Below are 25,253 nucleotides of genomic sequence, written 5' to 3'. Positions count from 1 at the left end.
AAGATAGTCTTTGGAGAGAATTCTGTACCACACCTACACAGATGTCACAAAACTATCATATCTCCATCTGTTCTTTTAAGGGTCCTTTTATCTTTCCTAAAACTTGTTTTTGTGTTAGTACCCTAATAAGATGGCATAAGATGGATTCTATCTGCCTTGAATCACGTTTTTTTGGTGGGGGGGGCGCGGTGTGAACTCCCGGTACTTACTTGAACCAAAACCTGTCATTTCTCTTCCTAATCTGTTTGTCAGTTCTTTCTCCATATGTAAAATGGGGATACTCATGGTTACTGTGAGGACTAAATAAATGAGTGCAGTTAAGCACTTTACACCGTGCTTGGCACTTAGCAGCTTAATGAATGTTAGTGGAGGTGGATATTGGTGAGAGAGAAATAAGTTGGAAAGACTTTTATCTTGAAAAGCAAACTTCAGTGGCTGCATATATAGGGTCCTTGAAAATTAAATCTAATCCTGATACTTCTTAAAAGTCTGCATTATTTTTATGTTGTTAATATTCACATTTGAGTTTCCAAAGTATTTATTTATATTATCAGTACTGGCAAATTGACATAGGAGATTTTGTTGCTTTTCCTGTTTTGTACATCAAGAATCTGAGGCTAATGAAGGTTAATTGTCCCAGCAAGGTCAAACGAGTAAGTGTAAAAAGTAAATAGAATCAGACTTTTCCTTCTTATCTCAGAATGGGGGACAAGGAGCTCAAAGTTAAGTATAAAGTGAAGTCAAGGACTCCAGAGTCTAAAGAAAGTCTCAAGCATTTAGTGGGCCAGAATCCTTTAAAGGACTTATAGAGATATGTTAGAATCAGGTCAGAAGTTGAGAGGTAGGGGAACTGAGCACAGTAGTCACTGCAGTGGCTAGTTTTGTAGTTTTTTCTCACTTCTCCCTCCTTGGGGTGTCCTTCCCTCAGTTGCTTAGTGTGGGGAGGCGTAAGAGAGCCGGTCCTGGAGGTTAAGAATACTAGCAGACATGGAGAGGAACTTCTTATTACCTCGGTGATATTCATTATGTAGCTGACTGCTTTATCTGTGCCTGTCTGAGCAAGGGATAAAGAAAATTAGAAATCTCAGTATGGGCTGGCCAGTTAGCTCAGTTTGTTAGAGCATGGTGTTACAACACCAAGGTCAAGGGTTCAGATCTCTGGACCAGCCAGCCACCAAAAAACCCCGAAAAACAGAAAACAAAACCTCAGTGTTGACAGAGGTAGTAGAATAGTCGGTATTTGTTTTGAGTTTCTTTTAGTTCAGGTGGGTAATGCAGAACAAAACCAGGCTTCTGCCACCTTGCCAGGGCTAGCCTGCTAGAGAGGGGAGCAAACGTAGTTAGGAGAGGTGGAGCTGAAGCAGATCTTTAGGTGGGGAAATGTGCAGTAGGTAATAGAAGACCCTTGTCCTCTCAGTCACCAAAGAGCTCCACTTGTCCCCAGGAGAAAAGCTATCATTTGGCTGCCTGTGATACAGAGAAAATATGGTCCATATAAGCCAGGGAAGGAGCAAAGTGCTCAGGTACTGAGAGAGCTTGCTCCAGTCTCCTTCATTTCTCCCCAGTAGATCAGACCACACCCCTTTCCCCAGCTGAACTCTCTTGGACCATGGCCAAGCCTGAATTTGGAGAGGAAGAAGATTGTAATACTAAAGATTAAAATTTTAAACTGCGATAGGTTGGATTGGACTAGACTTTTTAATAACTGTAAGCTACTGGAAAGCTATAGGAATTTTTCAAGATGTCCTTAAAAGGTAGAAAAGGAAGATTTGACCAGCCACAGTTGAGGATAGGGTCTGGAGAAAAATAAAATCTACTTCTCATTGTTTGTATCAATTTTAGACTCTTTATTAAGGTTATGTAAGTATCACCTTAAGTTCCTACTGAAGCCCCTTGGACATCAAATCCCGTTCTCTATTCTCTATATGAAGCTATATTTTATACATGACTATTTGATCTTCTCAGTGGTTCTATTTCCAAGTGCATTCTAATTCTGCTTAATGTAATTTTACCATTAAGTATGTCTTACTTAGTTCTATTTCACATTTATAAACTGTATATTATATGATAACCGTTTTAATTGGAACATTAACTTAGATATCTTATTCTTAAGTTTTTATGGAGTTGATGTTTTTTAAATCTTGGAAACATGAAATAAAAGCGACTCAAAAACCACTAGTTTGGGCCGGCCCAGTGGCGCACTGCTACAGTGCGCCGCTTGGGAGCGCGGCGGCACTCCCGCCGAGGGTTCGGATCCCACATACAGACCGGTTCCCGCTCACTGGCTGAGCGAGGTGCGGGCGCAGCACCGAGGTTTGCGATCCCGTTGCCGGACATGAAAAAGACAAAAAGAAAAAACAAACAAACAAAAGCACTAGTTTAATATTATATTTTTACTTAGTGTAGGAGATTTTGAGTTTTATGAAATTCTAAATTATCAGCCATTATTCACATAGAAACAGTAAATGGATTTTAGTTTATTTATTTTCAGGTTTTTTTGTGGGGTTTTTTTTTTTTTTTTCCTTTTTGTCTTTTTTCGTGACCAGCAACGGATCGCAACCCTCAGTGTCGCCCTGTACCGGACCGGGACCGGCAACGGGATCGCAACCCTCGGTGTTGCACCCGCAGCTCGCTCAGCCAGTGAGCGGCCGGTCTGTATGTGGGATCCGAACCCTCGGCGGGAGCGCTGCTGCGCTTCCCAAGCGGCGCACTGTAGCAGTGCGCCACCGGGCCGGCCCCTTGTGGGTTTTTTTTTTTAATTTAATTTAATTTTATCAATATACAATGTGGTTGATTATGGTGGTCCATTACCCAAACCTCTCTCCCCCCCCTCCTGAATTTTAACTTAAAGAATGTAGAGCAATAAAATACGTGATTGAGATAAGTTAAATAACATTTAACATATTTTCTTTGTGCCAGCCCGTATTGTAAACCCTGCATATTGAATCCATTTAATCCTTACAAGTATTCTATGATACAGGTCCTGTATCAGTTCCCTTTTACACATGAGGAAACTGAGGTTACATAGGTTAATAACTTTTCACGGGTTGGACAGCTTGTAAGGGACAGAGCTGGGATTCAAACCCAGGCAATCTGACTTTAGAGACCATGCTTTTAACCACAGAATTATATTAGTTCTCAAATAGAGTAGGATAATTTTGGGGGTGGGGGGCAGTTTTCTGGTATAGGGATGGAACTCTGGACCTTGTTACCAGCATCATGCTCTAACCAACCAAGCTAACTGGCCGGCCATAGTAGGATAATTTTAAGATGACGATGCGTAGTACATACACATATGTATTTTACTTTATTTTTGCCTGTTTTTATTGCCTGTTCTCTGCGTAGAGAGATGAATTTGCCTGTGTTTGCTGTAGTACCTGAGATACCTGGTAAAACATTATCTACACTCAGAGTCTAAATATATATATTTAACAGGTTAAATTGACTTTCAACAATTATTTAATTCCTTCTTTTTGATGTTTAAAATGTGTTGGAAATTTTTTCATAGGTAACTTTTGATTGGTATTCTTTGGCTTGATTGATTTTTCTTCCTTTGCATTGTAACAACATTTTGAAAGGAGATCAGTGGAATACTGTTGCCTTTTAAACATTTATCCAAAACCCTTCCTATATATTTTTTTAAAAATTAGTGCTTTATGTTTTTTCTTATTTCTGAGATACATACACATTTAATTGATGGCCATGCAGACAAGCCTTATTTCACAGCTTTATCATGAGTATTACTCTTAAAATAGTTGAAGTTAGGTAGATGTCTGCATAACATAATTGTGTTATTTGTATTATTTCTCAGAATACATTTAAAATCTACCCTGTGTGGGGGGGTAACTCAGGGATTTTCTTAGTGACTTCTCCTGAGGAAATCAGCCGGCCCCCCAGGGCACACCTGTGTGTCTCCGAGTGGACACTCATTTCATTTGTGGATGGTCATTGTGTAAAGCCTGGACGTTGGGTTTTAGTCACGTAGGTTTTGAAACCCTGAGAAACCGAATGTCTGCATCCCCTTTCCAAGACATGCACATGCCAGTCTGTCTGGGTCGTCTCAGTTGCACCTGCTATAGTGCCCAGGCTTCTTGGAGCTGGTCACCATTTGTTACTATCATTTTCTTGAATATAAGTAATTTCTCTTTTTAATTTCTCTACTCCCCCTCCCCCCCAAAAGAAAAGTGCCTGCTATATTGGCATTATTCTTGGGACTTTTACTCTTTTTAAAACCTTACTGTGTCTTTATTATAATAGTTTGTCTTTATTGTTACTTTTGTATTAGGAGTTAACCTAATTTTAGAATTTATATTTGGTAATGCATCTCTGTTTTTTATGGCCCTTCTGCTCTCAGGATGGAGGTAACACATTAAAGCTCCTATTCGTGTCAGGATTTCTTTTATTTATATCTTACTGCAATAAAATTAGTGGCATTTTATTCATAAATATTTGTGAGCCTATTAATTATTAGTTGTCTTCCTGTAGTTTAATCAACAGGTTATTTTCAAGTTGATTTTATGATTATTGAGAAAGCTTTTGCCCTGTTGTGTTCTGTAACCTTTAAAAGAATGGAAAATGACCAAAATCCAAATTAGATTATTTTTAGAGTATTTTTTCAGCAAATTCAATTTATTCTAAACTTTAAATTCAGACCTTTTCTAGTATGGTATTTCATGAAAAGAAAAAAATAAAGATTTGGAATTTTCATTTTCAAAAAGTATTTACCAAATGGAGAAAAACATTTAAAAGCATATTTCATTTCTATAAATTTTACATTTTAAATTACAGTTTTAAAATATAAGGTTATTTTAAATTGTCTCCAGTTTTATTTCTCCATGTGCATTTTAGTTTAATTTCTTATGAGCGTTTTTCTCACAGCTTTGACTGAGGGAAAGGGATGCAGAGATGACTCAGAACCACACACTAGCTACACAGCCGTGATGGGTCTCGTGCAAAAGGCAACGACTCTGCATAGTTAGCCCCAAACCATGAGATTCGGTACGTTTATGTTTGTCTTTACTAACGATGCTTTTAGAAAATAAACATTTTTATTTCAGTAAAGTTTTAGAACATCAGAATCTTTTCTGAGCACCAAGTGGCTAGGTTGGGAAAGTTTTGCAATAATTTGCAGCTGAAATACATGATACATTTTACTCCATTAAAGACTAGTGGAAATGTATCAGCCAGAGTAGCAAGTAATTTTTGTTTTATAAATCAGAGTATCTGTCATCTTGCAGTATTACCAATGCTGTTGTAAATTGAATTTAAAGTGGTATTAAAAAAAACCCTCCTGTTAAACAATTTTTATGTGTTTGTATATCTTACTACAGATTATGTACAAGTAACATCTAAATAAAATTACACTTTTAACCCTAAAAATAAAATAAAATAAAATAAAATCTACCCTGTGAGAGAACAAGAAGAAAGAAAAAAAGAAAAACTACTGCCACATCAATTGAAAACGAAAGTGAATAAGACCATCTAAGGGGCAGTTTTTGGAGTCAAATAGTTTTTTTAAAAAATCTTACTACTGGGCCGGCCCGGTGGCGCACTGGATAGTGCGCTGCTTGGGAAGCGCGGCGGCGCTCCCGTCCGAGGGTTCGGATCCCACATACAGACCGGCTCCCGCTCACTGGCTGAGCGAGGCGCGGGAGCAACACCGAGGGTTGTGATCCCGTTGCCGGTCCCCGGTCCGGTATGGGGGCAACACTGAGGGTTGCGATCCGTTGCCGGACACGGAAAAAAGACAAAAAAAAATAAAAAAATAAAAAAATAAAAATCTTACTACTTATTATTTTTACCATAACTTAAGAATTTGAAGAAACAAGGTGAGTAAAGCTGAAGTTCCATTTACACATTATACCTGAATGTCTGAATCCAAACTATAAGAAACTTGAAATTAAGTGGGGGAGGGGCAGTATCTAAATAGAAATTGAAAGTTTTGAAAATTTGTCTGTCTTGTTCTAGTTACCTGATTGTGTTTTTTTGTGTATATTCTTCCTTTCCTTCTTGGCTTTGCAACTTTTAAGCTTTTTAAAAAAAGTTATGATGTTTTAAATTTGATGTGTTTTTCTTTAATAATGGACTAAAATAGAATAAGATGTGGGGAGGTAGAAAGAACCTAAACTGAAGGAGGTCAAAAACCAGATGGAAATAGAAAATCCAAAACCTCTAGTAGAATGAAGCTAGAAAGAATGGAATCTAAACACTGAAATTATACATCTGCTAGGCAGCTGTGCATTCTTTATCCATGGGTTCTTCTGCGGAAGTAGCAAAAGAAATTTTGGAAGAAAAACGTCCTAAATAGACTGAGCATATATTCTTATCACTAATTTTGATAAGTATATTCTTAGTTGTATGATGTGTATTTAATTCATCTTTAAGTGAATTGTTCCCATTTCCTAGGAATTCTAAAAATAACAGGTCACTTTTTTGGATTAAAGTTAGGTTTCTTATTTATATAAGAGCTTATTGTTAATGTTATTAATGCTGGAGGCCACAGCCAATGGAGTAAAAGAGGCTAAAGAAAAAAAGGTATAAATATTTGAAGGGAAAGTCAGAATGCATACTCTTTGCCCATGCTTTTTTTGCAGAGCATGTAATCTACCTAGAAAAGCCAGGAGAATCTGTTGAAAAATTTAGGAAATTAATAAACCAGTTCAGTAAGGTAGCTAACACATTGTAAAGGAATAAATTGGTTGGTTCCCTATATGCAAGCATTAGCCATTCAATTTGAGAAGTGTACTGTCAATGTTTGCTCCATTTGATGAGATGTGCCTATTGATCTTTGGACTACATGGCAGTTTCCTGTCCCTAACATGCTTTGAATCATGAGGACAGAGCTCCAGGAAATAAGGCTTCCAATTTTTTTTTCTTTTTTCTTTTTTCTTTTTTTTTTTTTTTTTGTCCTTTTTGAGACCAGCTGCACCGTGCTCAGACAGTGAGCGCTGTGAGCACACCGGTCATCGCTATATAGGATCCGAACCCGCAGTGGGAGCGCTCCCAGCACTGCACTCTCCCGAGTGCGCCACGGGCTCAGCCCAGGCTTCCAATTTTCTGCTTTACCTCAATACAAAAGTCAAATGTTTTGAAGGGCCAACACAAAGATGATTGCTTCATGACAGCCCTGGAGCTCTAAAACGATTTCCTATGATGCCCATGTTATCCTGCTGTTTAAAAAATTTTATTTTCTGGACAACATTCCCTGAGAGAATGTATCACTGAATTCCCTGGAGAGCTCAAGGCCTGGCCCTTACTGTCCTGCAAGAATACCAAAGAGTATACTAAGGAAAACAGAAAAGGGAGCCTCTTAAAACTGACTAGTTTTTAATTTTTTTTTTAAGCAATACATGCTCATAATAAACAATTTAAACAGTACAGAAGAGTGAACTTTTCTTCTTCACTGCCATCTCGTTGCTGTCTCCCTTCTCTCTTTACTTTTCATTGGTAACCACTGTTGCTACTTTATGTATCTCTCTATTTACAAAAATATATCCCCCTGTTTTTGGTGTTTTTTGCTCATGGTGTCATGACTTCTGCGTTGCGGCTTGCTTTTTCACGTAGCATTTCCTATGTCTTCCTGGTTCTTTTTATTTTTTTATTTTTTATTTTTTTTCCTTTTTTTTTTTGTCTTTTCTCGTGTCCGGCAACGGATTGCAACCCTCAGTGTCGCGCCCGTACCGGACCGGGACCGGCAACGGGATCGCAACCCTCCGTGTTGCTCCCACACCTCGCTCAGCCAGTGAGCGGGAACTGGTCTGTATGTGGGATCCGAACCCTAGGCGGGAGCGCCACCGTGCTCCCAAGCGGCGCACTGGGACCGGGACCGGCAATGGGATTGCAACCCTCGGTGTTGCTCCCACACCTCGCTCAGCCAGTGAGCGGGAACTGGTCTGTATGTGGGATCCGAACCCTAGGCGGGAGCGCCACCGTGCTCCCAAGCGGCGCACTGTAGCATTGCGCCACCGGGCCGGCCCCTTCCTGGTTCTTTTTAACCTCTCACCGGGCTTTATTCTCTGCCAGCTCTGCATATTCCTTTTGGCATGCATACCCTTTCTTCCCACTGCTCTCCAACTCCTGAAACTTTTTCATTGTCCCTCCTTTTCTTTTCTTTTCTTTTTTTTTTCCTTTTTGTCTTTTCTCGTGTCCGGCAACGGATTGCAACCCTCAGTGTCGCGCCCGTACCGGACCGGGACCGGCAACGGGATCGCAACCCTCCGTGTTGCTCCCACACCTCGCTCAGCCAGTGAGCGGGAACTGGTCTGTATGTGGGATCCGAACCCTAGGCGGGAGCGCCACCGTGCTCCCAAGCGGCGCACTGTAGCATTGCGCCACCGGGCCGGCCCCTTCCTGGTTCTTTTTAACCTCTCACCGGGCTTTATTCTCTGCCAGCTCTGCATATTCCTTTTGGCATGCATACCCTTTCTTCCCACTGCTCTCCAACTCCTGAAACTTTTTCATTGTCCCTCCTTTTCTTTTCTTTTCTTTTTTCGGGAGCGCCACCGCGCTCCCAAGCAGCACACTGTAGCAGTGCGCCACCGGGCCGGCCCTGTCCCTCCTTTTCTGAACATTGTATTCATGTTCTTGCTTTCAAGGATTCTTAACGTTTTGGGGCAACCTCTGTCCCCCTTCTCAGACTAATGTTTTTAAATGGGTAAAATAAAATATGTAAGATTACAAAGGAAACTAATTATATTGAAACATAGCTATTAAAGTAATTAAAAATTTTTAGGTATAGTAATAGATTTGTTCTTTTATTAAATCATTAAGTAATCCAGTGGTGGATTTTAACAACCCTAATTTTAAATTGTGATGAGCATAAATAGTACTTTGAGTTATCTGCAACAATGTAATTTGTTGAAAATATCTGATTTCTTTTGTTTACAGGCACTGCTAATACTACTGTGGTTCTTGCCTACTCTAATAATTTAAAAAAAATTTTTAAAGTTCAGTTAGAGGTTAGTAAAAATAAAGATGTAGTTTTTTTCCCATCTAAGTTTATGGACCTCCTAAATTATGTGAGTCCATGGGCCCCTGTTTAAGACCTGCTGTACCTGAAACTTGATTCACACCATTAACTCTTTTGTAGCCCACTCAAGTGGTGTACTTTTCTCTACCAGACCGCCTTACCTTTGGGCCTGGAGGTGGGTTTTCCTCCTTTGCCCCACTTGGCTACTTCCAGATCATTCTCCTTCATACCTTCCTTACCATCAAACAAAACACATGATTCTCAATCCCGTGTCATCAGAGAATACCACCTATTCCTACTGTTCCGTGCAGTTTTCCATGGAGCCTTGGCTTACTCCCCCTTATTCCATGAAGATTTTATTTTATATGTCTCATTGTCTCCAATGCCATTATTCTAATTCCTGATGATTTCAACATCCAGGTGGGTGACTTTCCCACTATCTTCCTGGCCTATGTTTCTTGATCTCCTCCAGTGTCCTCCACCCTACTCAGCCACCCACAGTCATACCCAGATCTGTTATACAGTAATAAAAAATAATAATTACTGTGATGCCCGCCATAATTTCAGTTTCAAGCATCCTACTCTCTGATCATCACTTCTCCTCCTTCCAGCTCATGGAAAGTACCAACAGTCCTCTTACCTCACTGGGACCTAGAGCCCATTTATCCTATTTTCTTTTCGCTCTTCCTCACCATACTCCCACCTTATGTCCTCACCCTTCTCCTTATTCAGTTTAATTTCTGTTGTTAGCCATAATTTTTCCGTTGCAAATATTGTCAACACCCTTGCCCTTACTTGCTTCGTTGCTTAGTTGAGAAACCCCAGTGCTGGTTAAATCCAATTGTGCCTACTCTACTCTTGTACTTTTCTTCTTTTTTAATTGTGGTAAAAAAAAAAAAAAAAAACATGTAACATAAATGTACACTCTTGGGCTTGTGGGTTAGCTCAGTTGGTTAGACTGCAGTGTTTATAACACCAAGGTCCAGGGTTCAGATCCCCATACCTGCCAGCCACTACCCACCCCCCATTTACCCTCTTAACAATTTTAAGTGTACAGCACAGTATCTTTAATTATATACCCCTCGTTACAGATCTCTAGAACTTTTTCATCTTGCCTTATTGAATCTTTGTATCCAGTGAACTCCCAGTTTTCTCCCGCAAGCCCTTGGCAGTTACCATTCTACCGTTCTATTATCTGTCTCTATGAGTTTGATTGGTTTAGATACCTCATATAAGTTGAATCATGCAGAATTTGTCTTTTTATGATTGGCTTGTTTCACTTAGCATAACATCTGCCTGGTTCATCTGTGTCGTAACATGTGACAGGATTTCCTTTTCTTAAAGCTGAACAATGTTCCATCGTGTGTGTGTATTTATATATATGCACACTACATTTTGCCTATCCATTCATCTGTTGATAGACACTTAGGTTGGTTCCACACCTTGACTAATGTGAATAGTGCTGCAGTGAACATGGGTGTGCAAATATCTCTTTGAGATCCTGCTTTTAATTCTTTTAGATATATACCTAGCAGTGGGATTGCTAGATCATGTGGTAGTTATATTATTAATTTTTGGAGGAATTCCATGCTGTTTTCCATAGTGGCTGCACCATTTTACAATTCCATGAACAGGGTGTAAGTGTTGTGATTTCTCCACATCCTCACCAGCACTTCATATTTTCTGGTTTTGGGGTTTTTTTTTTTTTAAATATATATTTTTTTGTAGTAGTCATTTTAACTGGTATGAGGTGATATTGTGGTTTTGATGTGCATATCCCTGCTGATTAGTGATGTTGAGTATCTTTTCATATTTTCTTGTTGGCCATTTGTATACCTTCTTTGGAAAAATGTCTAGTCCTTTGCCCATTTTTAAATCAAGTTACTTGTTTTTGTAGTTGTTGTTCTTGAGTTGTAGAGGTTCTTTATCTGTTCTGTATATTAATCCCTTATCTGATATATGGCTTGCAGATATTTTCTCCCATTCCATTGATTGCCATTGCAGTCTACCTTGGTTTCATTCTAGTCTTGGTTGATTGTTTCATTGGCTGCACAGAAGTTTTTAAGTTTGTTGTAGTCCCATTTGTCTATTTTTGCCTTTGTTGCTTGTTCTTTGGTGCTATAGCCAAAATGTTGCTTTGCCTCCACAGATTTGTCACCTCTTTTCCCTGGGTGATGGAGCTGCCAAAGATTACTCAATGCCCATCTCTTCTGAGCAGTGAGAAGCCCCGAAAAGAGGTTAATCTGCCATAACCCTCAAGAGAGAGGCATTCCTTCCATCTGGGAAATTAACCACAAATTGGGGTTCTCTTCCTGCATTTATGCTCTAGACCAGGAAGTTACAGGAAGAGAACATAGGTGGGGTTTTTTCTAAGTACAGTTTAACAAGTTTAACAGTAGACATTCCAATGCAATTTTCAAGAAGTTAAGTTGGTCCACCAACAAAAGCTTGATCTTAGTAAACATTCTCTTCTTATAGCAATTTCCCAGTATCTTTACATATCAAACAGTAACCTCACTGTCTTTGAGCCAGCAACCTTGCTGTGTTACAATTCTTTATCTAACAACAGAGACTATATAGCCTGGAGAAAATTTCCAGTTCTTTGCAGGGTCAATATTTGAAACTGCAAGGCTTTGGAAAACCAGGCCCTGTGAAGTACATTTGTTTTATGCATACTTCACACCAAGAAATCATTGCCAAATCCAGTGTCATGAAGCTTTTCCCCTATGTTTTCTTCCAAGAGTTTTATAATTCCAGGTCTTATGTTTAGGTCTTTAATCCATTTTGAGTTAATTTTTATATGTGGTATAAGGTAAGGGTTCATCTTCATTCTGTTGCATGTATATCCAGTTTTTCCAGACCATTTGTTGAAGAGACTATCCTTGTGAAGTAGAATAGTTGATACTGGATTAAAAAATGGATTAAATAAATTGAATAGGAGCACAGAAACAGAGTCAAACTTTAAATTTAGCATTTAATAGACCAGGAACAACACACCAGTGGAGAAGGAGTTATTAATAAATGTTTAGATTACTTGGATTTTAGTTTGAAAAATTATTAACATTTACATAGTAAAAAGCAATAAAGTAAATTTAACCCAGAAGGTAACAGAGGAGTACAAGATAACATAACCAAACAGTTGGAAGCTTCAGTTTAAAATAAAATACAGATTTGTAGGGTAAATACTTAGATGAGGAGTAAAAGGCACAAATAGTAAAATCATCACATGTAGAAGTGCTATGTGTATTTAATCCTGGTTAAAATAATCCTAAGGTTACATTGCATACCTATTAAACTGGCAGAGGTATATGATATGAGGAAACAGCATGTCTATTTTGCCAATATTGTTATAAATTGGTTCGATCTTACGGGAAAATAATTTGACTCAAACAAATGTTTTAGGGCCGGCCCGGTGGTGCACTGCTACAGTGCGCCGCTTGGGAGTGCAGCGGCTCTCCTGCCGAGGGTTCAGATCCCACATACAGACCGGTTCCCGCTCACTGGCTGAGCGAGGTGCGGGAGCAACACCGAGGGTTGCGATCCCGTTGCCGGTCCCGGTCTGGTACGGGCGCTACACTGAGGGTTGTGATCTGTTGCCGGACACGAAAAAAGACAAAAAAAAAACAAAACAAAAAAACCCCCCAAAAAACCCCCAAATGTTTTAGGGGAAAGGGAAGTGAAGTGCCATGGGGCTAAGGGGTTTGATCTTGAAATTTCTGCTGAATGATGGCATGGTCTAGGATTTTTTCAGGGGAGTTTAGGCATAAGGTGAGTAACTGGTGACCCAAGGCAGAATTTCATAGTACTTATTTGTTATAATTACTCTTGTATTAATAAAATTTTTAAAAGAATTTTATTCCAGTAAAGCATACATTGAACTAAAATATATTCCATTTAAAATGGGATGGAAGTGAACTTTTATATTTGGCTAAGTGGTGTAGGATGAAAAATCTTTAGACTTCTTTTTACCAATTTCATCCTAAGCCCTATCTCATTATACATGATTGAAATACAAAAAGTTGTTCACAAATTTTGTTCACAAATCCTGTCTCCTTAGTGCCCCCAAGTTTAGGAGACAATAGTATAGAGGATTGGTCTTGGGACTGAAGTGGAGACACAGACTCCTGGAGGCACACAAGCACATGGATAGTTTTAAGTGAATCAGTTTCCAAATTCTAAACTTCCACATGTGCTTTTACCTAAGATTGATCTTCCTTTGAACCAGTCTTTCAAGTGGTTTCTCCTTTCCCACATTCCTTTCCACCATGGCCTTTTCCATCATAAAAAAGAAGGGCACAACTCTTCCCTTGTCCCTATTCTTACCACGGTGCATTTGCCCTGTAATGGAAGAACCTTAGGAATGAAAAGGGTGTCAAGACAATTCCAGTACAGCAAGAGAGTGGTGCCAGGACAACTGGATATCCAATTGCAAAAGAATGAAATTGGACTTCTACCTCACACCATATACATGTAAAATGGTGCAGCTGCTTTGGAAAACAGATTAGCAGTTCTTCAGGAAGTTAAACATAGAGTTACCACCCAGCAATTTCACTCCTTGGCATATATCCAAGAGAATTAAAAACATGTTCACGCAAAAATTTGTACATGAAAGGTCACAGCAGCATCATTCATAATAGCCAAGTGGTGGAAACAACTCAAATGTCTATCAACTGAATAACAGATAAACAGAATATGGTCTGTCAGTGCAGTGAAATATTCACCTGTGAAAAGAAATGAAGTACTGACTCATGCTGCAAAACATCATGCAAAGTGAAAGAAGTCAGTCACAAGAGACCACACATTGTATGATTCTATTTAAATGAAATGTTTAGAAAAGACAAATCCATAGAGAAAGAAATGTAGATTAGTGGGCTGGGGGGCAGGGGGACGTTGGGTATAAGAGTTAATGGTTACAAAGTTTTTTTGGGGGGGTGTGATGAAAATGTTCTGAAATTAGATAGTGGTGGTGGTAGTTGCACGACTTTGTGAATATGCTGTTAGTCACTGAATTGTACACTTTAAGAGTAGATTTTATGGTATGTGAATTATATCTCCAAAAACAGAGCAGAACCTTGGACCCCCAATCAAAGTGGCGATTCCAAAAACTGGTGTTAGTGTTAATAAAGTAAGTGGCCCTAATCTTTGGGGAACAAATCTTTTCTTGGTTTCCAGTTTTTTGCTTCTAACACAATTGAAGGGATTTTTCAATTCCAGTATTCAAAAATAATTTGTTAGTTGCTAAATCAGTAAAAACACGAGAGTACAAAAAGTTCATGAAAAAATTCATATTGTCTTATAATTCTGTTTTTTCCACGAACTTTTTGAAGTACCCTTGTATTTTTGATGGTAAATCACTATGGGATAGATATTTCAACAGGTAATTCTGAAGGAATTAAAAAAATTATGTGACCTGACTGACAAAATTCCTTTCATTCCTGTTCATCCGTTTATGTGAACAAGATTTCTCTCAGTATTTTCTTAAAACACACACACAGAAAAGTAGAAATAAATTCACTGAATTGTGTCTCAATTTAGCAGTAATTCAAACTGATACATAAACTAATTGAAAAAAAGCCCCATCCATGTCATTAAGAGGTACATTTCCAGTAAAATTTTTATCTTTAATTACTTGTTAGATCTGTAATGTTTGAAATTTTAAGTCAATTGTGTACTTTTAATAATTGTTATGAAAATTGAATCCCAAATAATTTTTTAAACACTTAAGGATTTTTTTATGGTCAAAGGAAATTTAAAAAATTTTTAAATTTAAACTTCAGACATGTATGACCAAGTGTCATATATTAATATGATTTTAAAGTGTTAGAAGTTATTATATGCGGGGCAAATGTAGTAAAGGTAGGGGTTCAAGGCGATAAAAATGAAGTATTCATTTTAAAATGGATCATGGTGGGTGTCTGATCACAAAAGCATCTGGATTCTGTTGAACAGATTTAAGAGTGGTATTTTAGATTTATTAAAATGTCAGTATTTATAATGTGCCGGTGATCATATTCTTTGCATTTATCTGACTTGTAAAAGATTTTAGGTGTCAGCTTAAAAATGTGTGAGGAGTTATGTAGGTTTTCACAATTACATTTGGGGATACATGAGCCAAAAAAAGAAATTGAAGACCAGTGGTCAAATGCTTTGTATGTTAGGTAAATTCCAAGTTCAAATCCTGTCTCTGTTGCTGTTGCCTGTGTAACTTTAACCTCTGTAGGCAGTTTTTCCATTTCTAAAATCAGAGATCCAGCTCACTGGGCTATTGTAAGGATTGAATAAGATCAGGTAAGGAAAATATTTAGCACAGCACCTAGCATTTAGTACGAGTCATTAATGTTTATTGGACGATTACTACGTAGCAGGCAGTTTTCTAAGTGATTTACGCACATTATTGCTTTTGCCATCCTTCAGTCTTTGAGGTAGGAGCTACTATTCCTGTTTTGCATGAAGAGGGTGAGAGAACAGGCTTATGCTCTGGAGAGCAACATAGTTTATTGGTTAGGTGTACCCATTCAAACCCAAATACCTGAGTTTGAATCCTGGCTTTTGCCGTTACTTAGCTGTGTGACCTAACTAAGTCATATAACTGTTCTGTGCTCAGTTTCCCCATGTATGTAAATGGTTAATAGTACCTAAATCAAGGATTAACTTATTTATTATTATATCTAGCACAGTTCCTTGACAAAAATATTCTCTGAACTGTATTCAATATTCCACATTCTGTTCAATAGCCCACTACCCTGTTTCCTTCTGATAAGTTTTCCCCCACCTCTACTTTTCAATCCCATTCTTTTTTGGTCTTTACCATAGTCTTTTCTCCAGATATTGTATGTCCTTTGATCATCTTCCTGACTGATTTAAACATAGCGCGTGCACACACACACACACACTCACAGTGGTATGGACAGGACGAAAAAAAGTAAGTTGAATCTGTGTTTTGGAATTCGAGGGTTTTGTATTTAGTTGACTTACTAGAAGAGGAAGAAGAAAAGCTAAAAAGTATAGCATTGGGCCAGAATATCATTAAGCACCAAAATCACATGTATAGTGAAGGACACCTGTATTTTTATTTTATCTATGTAGGGGGCAGGATTTTTGATTTTTTGATTACACATTTGCCCATTGACAGATTATTTTTTTAACATTGTAGAACAGTATTCAGTTAATTTAAAATACAAAACAGCCAATTATGTAGTATAGTGTGTGTTAGTTTTCTACTGCTGCACTAACAAATTATCACAAACAGTGGTTTGAAGAAGACAGATTTTCTATCTTGCAGTTTTGTAGGTCAGATGCCCAGCATAGGTGTCAGCAGGCTAAAATCAAGGTGTCTGCAGGGCTGTGTTCCTTTCTGGATGCTCTAGGGGAGTATCTGATTTTTTGTTCCAGCTCCTAGAGGCTGGGTGCATTCCTTGGTTTGTGACCCTCTTCCTGCCCATCTTCAAAGCCAGCTAGGTCTCATCTCTGACCTTTTGTCATCTCTTTCTCTCTCCAACCGTAGCTGGGAAAGATTCTCCGCTTTTAAAGACTCAGGATTAGATTGGGCCCAACACAATAATCCAGAATAATCTCCCCATCTAAATTTTGAGTCTTTAGTTACATCTGAAAGTCCCTTTTGCCATTTAAAGTCACATATTTACAGGTTCCAGGGGTTAGGATGTGGACGTCTTTGTAGGGGCCATTATTCTGCTACTACAGTTGGGTTTTAGCTATGTAACTTTATCTACAGTATTTATTTTAATAAAGGTAAGGACTGTACAGTAGTGGTTAAGTGGTGTGAGACCTGGATTGAATCTTGTTCTGCTATGTATCTGTACTGTGACTTTAGGTAGGTTTCTTCTCTGATCTTGATAAAATAGGGGTAATAATGCTTACCAGTCTGTATGGATATAGAAATAATAGTTTGGGGATATAGACTGGAGTCAAGAGACTTTTACCAACCTCTTTGTGTCAGTCTCAAGTAAGAAAATATATGGTCCACCTAACTCACAAGGTTGTTGTGAGGATTAAATTAAGTCATGAATGTAGAAGTGCTCTGAAATGTATAAAAATTATATAAAATTTTGTTAGTATTATATTAGAGTGCCTTTTCAGTATTCAGTGGTGAGAAAATTGAGTACATCCTTTGATACTTGGCTAGCAAATCTTTTTGCAGGTTTCTATTTTTCTTTTCCAGATTTTCATACTTACTTATCACCTTTATTAATTTAGGGTAAATGAAAAGATAATATGAGAATTAAAAAGTACATAACTTGCATGATTCTTTTAGCCATGAGGATTTAAAATTCAGGGTTATCTAGATTCTTCTATTAATTTCTAATTACTTTCTCAAGACTTCTTACAAGCTAATTACTATCTTTATTGTAGAAGCAAAAAAAATAGTAAGTCTACAATGTAGTAGTAAGACTAAATGTTCTTACAACCTGAGCTGCTTTTTTAATTTTGGGTAGTGGACATTTTATTCCAGTTGCAAAGTCGTCATTTATAATTGGCTTGTCTACTCAGTGTTTGATACAAAAATGTCACTGTATGTTAAGCAAAAATAATTTTTAAAAAATGATTTGATTTCTTGTTTTTTCATAGTGAATAGATCTTTTTCCTAAGCAGCACAAAGATGCCATTTTGAGAGGTTAAATTACTTTCTAAATGTTGCTGTGAAGGAGAGAAGGAAAAGAGATCAAGTTACACATTCTTTGTTCCAGAGCCTACCATTGCACTGGCGAGGCTACAATATGCTTTTCCCACCGTATCTTCAACGCTGCCCCCACCTAGGGAGCAAGAGAATTAGATAATTTCACTGAGAGGGCCCCCAAAAGAGAATCATTTTAACTTAAATATTTGTGAAAGTTGCCACTTATTTTTTCTTTTAAAGGTTTTACTCTTAACATAATTTCAAGTAAGCCAAAAGATTATTTTTTGTATATTCAGAGGTATTTTTAAAAGATGATGTTTTCTTTGAGAGGCCTAAAAGTTATATTTTAGTAGTTCAGTTAAACATAAATTGATGTCAAATTAATACTGAGTTAGATTTAGAGAGTATTTTTACTTGTATTTTGAGACGGTGAAAAAGTAACTTTCTTGGCATAAAATGGCATGAATTGGATTGTTTGTGGGTATCAAAAAACGGTGGTAAAAAGTCCCCAAAAAAGTTACAGTATTTTTGTTCTCTTTCCTTGCTGCTCTTAGATAAGTGAACTTTAAAAAGAGTTTTCACATTAAAACTGTCATGAATATCCCAGTGCCATATTCTGAAAGTTAATTTGACTGTGTTATGTTGTAGTTTTTCCCAGTTCGGTTTTAGTTAGAACATAAGCTTTTTTTAACCTTTAAGGAATCATTTAAACAATTTTGGTTATTAAAATTTGTATTTTATAAAAATGTGTTTGTATGTAGCTGGCATTTCTGAGGCTGTAAGAAGCTTAACCATTATTTATAAACTGATTACACCTCTATCAGTCCATTAAGAAATGTTCATTTTTCCCCCTCATTGCTAGGTCATTTTAAGAATTAATAACGTTCACCAATTTGCTTAATACTCTTCTAAAGAAAGTCACTTTAATTAGTAATCAGAATTATATCATAGAAATATAATCACATCTATATCAGTCTTTTCAGTAATTTGAGAGTAGGTACTGTATTTTCTTAACAGAATGTTGTCCCAGTATACTTTTTCCAAAAGAGAAAGGGTACAGCCTGTAAAACTTTGTGGTTGGGCATTGGGACTTGATGTTCTCTTTTGTCCTGTTCATACAGGTTTTATTCTCTCTAGCTCATGATTTAGTTCTCACTTATTTACATATTTTTGCCCAATAATTTGATGTCATGCTTGGCTTTCTGCGCTGCAGCTCCAGTTCCCTGGCCTCGTCTTTACTTCTCTGTTCTGCCCTGTCCCCTTGCTCACCCTTCTCGTGTAAGTCTAGACTTCTTCGAAGGCTCAGCCTAAGTCTTACCTCCTCCATGAAACCTTCATGTCATTTGGGCTCTTGGTAGTTTCCTCCTTTTGGGGGCTTCTCTAGAGCTTGTAATGCCAGCTTGTACTGTTACTCTTCTTCTCAAGTGTTTGTTCTCTGTGTCTAATTAGATTTCAGGCAGTGATACTATCTACCATTTGTGTACCTACGGTATGCCACCTACTGTGTCATTATTCTGAATCTCTAAAATACCCTGAAAGGTAGGTATTAACCCACACCAGAGGAAGGTGAGCGCCTGCGACGCTGCGCTGACAGTTTAGTCACTTGAATTTCTCTCTTTGGTACCTATCGCATGTACTTGGTTTCTAAACGTATTAGATGCTTAACAAATATGGGGTGATTAGATGACTCATATGTTGGTTCACACTTCATTTTAAGGATCGTTTTTGGAAGGGGCGAGAGAAGCTGAGTCTGTTAGAATTTGTGAATTTTTCATTCTTTAGGTTGCATGGCATTGCCAGACACAATCATGGGCTTCTAAGCTTCCATGTGTCTAAACATAGACCTTGTTCCAAACAGGTTGATGTATGGTTACTGATAATGTCAAGAAGTCTGTCACTGCATGACGCAGACAAGATGTTTGAAAGTGACTAGTGAGAGTAGGGTTTGGTGCTGTAAGATATTTAAATTAAGTGAATATATTTATATATTTAAAAATTAGATGTAGGTAAACCTCAGAGATAAATCTCAGGAGAGATATTTGATTTTTGAATCTCCTAGTTAAGATTGTGCTCAAAACTTTATATGTTTGCTATTTATTATTTTGATATAAAAATCATTAGTTGCTAGTGAGATTTGAGACAGTTTTGACACAGTTTGTTTTTAAGATCATGGATGCTTTACATCATTCTTATATAAGCATGTTTTTAAACTTTTAGATCTATTCCCTTTTTGGTGCCAATTTTTTACTAGACGATTATGACTACTTTAGTACTTTGCTTTTGTAGCTTCCTAACCTATGACATTTTTTTATCTTCGCAAAAACCAAATAATTGGACCATTCACGACAATTTCCATACTTTATTTTTATTTTATTTTATTTTATTTTTTCCTTTTTTGTCTTTTTTCGTGTCCGGCAACGGATCGCAACCCTCAGTGTCGCGCCCGTACCAGACCGGGACCGGCAACGGGATCGCAACCCTCGGTGCTACGCCCACACCTCGCTCAGCCAGTGAGCGGGAACGGTCTGTATGTGGGATATCACATTTAAATAAACAATATTTTGTTCCCTGCATTACATTTGCTCACAGCATGGGTGGTTTAACCAGTCAAGGTTCATGTAGCACTCAGATCTGGTGGTATAAGCTTGAGAGAGAAAAAATATTCTTACAGGTACTTCTCATTTCTTAACCTAGAATATTAGGTTTAATCAATGAAAAAATTTGTATACATTTTACTAACTCAGTAGCAACTTTTCAGAAGTTATCCAAATTTTAGATATTATTTGTTCATTCCAACTAAAGGTAGCAATCACAGACATGAAAAAAAGGAGTTAAGTACCTTTTCTACTTAATAACTTTCTAACCATTACAAGAAAAGCCAGTTGTCAAATCAAAATGGAAAATTGTTCTCTTTAAAGTGAAGTCAGATGGGAAAATAAAATATTCTGATTTTACTGCCCTAGCCACGACTCTTAAGCACAACATAGTTGTAATAATGTCACAGGCTTATTAATATTGCCACATAAAAAAGAAAAAAATTATATTCAGTATTATCTTTAATAACAATTTACATCAGCCTTTTTCATTATGGTTTCTACTTTTGATGCCAAACTTAGAAATTCCTTCCCCATTGCAATAGTGCTTTCGAGTTCTTCTAGTTTCGCATACTTTAGAACCTTTTATTTATCTGGAATTAATTTTGTTGCATGAGGTAAGGATCCAACTTAATTTTTCCCCAAATGGTTATTAGCAAATTTTCTCAACACCTTTTTTTGATTTGAGATGTTGCTTTTATTATATACTCATATATGTATTTGGATTTACTTTTAGTCTCTTGTGATCTGTCTCTTGACAGTGGAATTACACTTTATATTAGTGTAGCTTTCAGTACATTTTAATACTTGGTAAGGCAAATCCTTTTTTGTTATTTTTTCAAAAGTTGAGGATATTCCAGTTTATTTTTCCAAATGTGTTTAGAGTTCTTTTGCCTGATTTCACTCAAAAGCCTATTAACATTTATCGATTGATTTGGAGAGAACTGCCATCTTTACAGCCATATAGTTTTCTAAATCATAAAGTAATGTGTCTCCTTTCATTAGTCTTCTTTTTTGACTTTCAGTAAAGTTTTGTAGTTTTTCTCATGTGTGTTATATTTTTTGGGTGCTATTGTGAATGGGATTATTTTTCCATATTATGTTCTAACCAGTTTTGTTAGTGCACAGACAACTTACTAATTGTGTATTAAACCATTCAACATATTTAACTCTCTTTTTAACAGTTTTTCAGTTGATTCTCATGGGGGATATAAAAATCTATATGATGTGATCTTTAAATAATGGTAACTTTACTAAATAATTTTAATATATTTATTCTCAGTTGGGATTTAGTTATATTTAAAGCATTTATTTCAGGTATAATGCATTGAGTTTGGTTAGTTTATTATATCTCATGGTTTTCTTTGCAGTGCAGGTTGATGTTTAATGATTTCTTCAATCTTTACTTGGTAAACACCAGTGAATAACCCAAGTATTTGTGTTTTTAAACATCTTTATTTGGTGAAAGATATCTCAGATATCTGTAAAAAGTTTTAAACTTACTTTAGCATAAGGTTCTGAAGTTTTTTTTTTTCTTAATTCTAATTCTTTGTTTCAGCTTAGAATAGCAGCAATTTATTGTCTCCCAATTCTGAAGGCTAGTCGTCCAAAATGAAGGTGTTGGCTCCCTCTGAAGGGGCCAGGGAAAAATCTCTTCCTGGACTCTTTCCTAATTTCTGGCAGCCTCAGGACTTCCTTAGATTTTAGATGGCAATGTTGGCTCTGTCTCTCTTCACATGTCTGTGTCCCAATTTCTTCTTTTCATAAAGACATCAATCATTGGATTAGGGCTCATTTTAACTTGATTACTTCTTTAACGACCCTATTTCTACCTAAAGTCTGAGGTACTGGGGGTTAGGACTTCAATATATGAATCTAATTCATTTATGTTTTTATTTTTACTTGTTATTTTGAAAATTATTTTACACTTAGAAAAGATGCAGAAATAGCATAATGAACTTACATACATTTTATACCCAGATTCCCCAATTTTTGATATTTTTCCACATTTGCATTATTCTCTGGTTCTCTCCCCCCGTACACACACACACACACACACACACACACACACACACACACACACACACACATTTATTTTTAATGAGCCCTTTGAGAGTAAGGTTGTGTATATTATGCCCTTTTACCCTTACTATTTCACTTTTGATCTCCCAAGAACAAGGATATTCTGATATCTAATCACACTTCAGTTGTCAAATTCAGGAAATTTAACATTGCTATGGTACTGTAATCTGCAGTCTATATTCCGGTTTTGTCAGCTGTCCCAACTAAGTGTTTTTGGCATTTTTCCCCCCTCCAGCAGAGGAATGAAGATCCCCAATCCAAATCACATTGCATTTAGTTGTCATGTCTCTTAAATTTCCTTTATTCTGGAGCAGTTCCTTAGCTGCCTTTTGTCCTTTTAACATTAGCATTTTTGAAGAACATAGGCCAGTTATTTCATAGAACATTTCTCACTTTGGGGTTATTTGACATTTTCCTCATTATTAGGTTCAGGTGATGAGTCTCTGGCCAGAATTCTACATAAATGATGATGTGTCCTTCACAGCATCAAGTTCAAAGGCATATTATGTCTGTCCTATCTGTCATAGGTAATGTTAATTTTGGTCTCTTGGTCAAGGGGTCATCAGTTTTTCTGCTGTATAGTTATTGTTTTCCCCCTCATGACTAATAAGCCATCTGTGGGGAGACACTTCAGGACTGCAGATTTGCTGTTTCTCATACAATTCCCTGCTCCCATGTAGATATAATTGGTCTTTACTGTTTATAATTGTAGAATGGTGATTTTCCAATTTTGTTACTTGCTCTACATTTATCATTCTGAATTCAGTAAGAATCCTTCTTACTCCTTGTAGTGGACTGAATTATGTCCTCCAAAAATTCACTGAAGCTTTAATTGTGTCCCCCAAGTTTATGTATTAGAATCTTAGCCCCCGGGAGGGGGGAGAGGGAGGAGGGTGGGGGGTTTCGGTAATGGGCCACAATAATCAAACTTATTGTATATCGACAAAATAAAATTTAAAAATAAAAATAAAGAAATAAATAAATAAAGAATCTTAGCCCCCACTGTGACTGTTACGGTAATTGAAAGGTGGAGCCTTAAAGAAGTGCTTGGATTGTAGGACCATGCAGTAGTAAATGAATTAAAAATGGTGGCCAAGGGCGTGATTCTGAGAGCTTTAAAGAAGAAGGGAGTCTGTCTCTCTCTCTGCTTCCACCATCTTGTAGTGTGAGACCCCTGGGTCACTGCCACCACCACCAGATGGACTTTGGACTTCCTAGCCTCAGAAACTGTAAGCAGTAAATGCTGTTTTTCTTTATAAATCACCCAGTTCTCGGTTTTCTGTTATAGCAACAAAAACTGACTAATACACTCCCTTATCTATTTATTTACTGTATCTATTTGTCTGTCTACCTATCATTACTATGGACTGATAGACTCCTATTTTAGGCAGTGAGTTATAATCTGTTATAGATCTTATACTTTTTGGATGTTGAAAGTGTCCCAGATTTTGACAGTGGAAGTCTCTTTTTGTTGTCAAAAGTGAAAGCCAAAAAGGCTCTGGTGGCCTTTGATACGGCCTCATCTTTTTTTTTTTTTAAAGCTCTTTTTACTTTATGATGTAATAGTGTTCCAGGCTTATCTTGGACCTTCTTTGCCCAGTCCCTAGAATCAATCATGTCTCTAAGGAGCCCTGGTTTCTGTTAGTGAGAAGTGATATATAGAATCCAACATCTGCGCATTCGATATTCTCATTAGTACAGGGTGTTATTGTTTCTAGTCCCTCAGTGAGCGTAGCTAGGAAATAGATTATTATTAGTTTTTAATATTATATTATTATAAAAATAATTTTTAGTTTATACCAATATCTCTAATTCTAAATCAACCCTACAGCATTTATTTTTGCCTTTCCCCATTCTATGTTTTATTCTCATTTTTTAATTTTTAAAAATTGAGGTATAATTTCTATATGTATGCACATATGTAGTGAAATACATGGTTCTTAGGTGTGCAGTTCGATCGGTTTTGACAAAGGCATAAACCTGTATAACCTCTATCAAGATACTGTACTAAGTTCATCAACAGATGAATGGACAAGGAAAATGTAATATATATATGCAGTGGAATACTGTTCAGCCTTAAAAAAGAAAGAAATTTTGTCATTCATGACAATGTAGATAGAATTGCAGAACATTATGCTAAATGAGATGTCAGGCACAGAAAGACAACACATGGAGTCTAAAGCAATCAAACTCAAACAAGTAGAGTGTGCAATGGTGGTTACCAGAGGCTGGAGATGTGGGGAAAATGGGGGATGATGGTCAAAGGGTAGAAAGCCTCAATTATAAAGTTTTTTTTCCTTTGAGATATATTGCACAGTGTGGTGAATATAGTAAATAATAATGTATATTTCAAAATAAATAAAAGAATATATTTCACATGTTCCCATCACAAAGAAGAGAAGTATTTGAGGTGATGGATATGTTAATTAGCTTGATTTAATTATTCCACATTGTAGTCATAAATCATAACATCACTTTGTACCCCCAAAATATATACAACTATAATTTGTCAATTTGCAATTAAAACATTTAAAAAAGATAGTGTTCTATAGTTTTTAAAGACTTCTTATTGTGACTAATATAGATTTGTTAACTATTAGATACTTGATCCTGTTTTTTGGGGGGGTACAGCTGGCTGCTGTGGGGATCCAAACCCTTGACCTTGATGTTATCAACACCACACTCTAAACCAATTGAGCTAACAAGCCAGCCCTAGATACTTGATTCTTGAATGCTCTCATTCACAAATTCATTTGCACTTAATTTTTATTTCATTTATGTTCATAGACTCTTTTAAAAAAAAAAATATTTATTACAAATATTCATGAGATACAAAGCTGATTGTCCCCCCTCCTGTCCATGATGTGAGGGCCAGATTCATACTTTGGGCATATCCGTTACCAGAAATTACTTTTGTACCCTTTGTCCCCTCCCAATTATCCTCCAACCTCTTCCCCCCCCCCCCCCCCCCCCC

The sequence above is a fragment of the Galeopterus variegatus genome, unplaced genomic scaffold (assembly GCF_000696425.1).
Source record: "Galeopterus variegatus unplaced genomic scaffold, G_variegatus-3.0.2 Scaffold590, whole genome shotgun sequence".
NCBI lineage: Eukaryota > Metazoa > Chordata > Mammalia > Dermoptera > Cynocephalidae > Galeopterus > Galeopterus variegatus.
Note: the sequence above shows the minus strand (reverse complement) of the source record.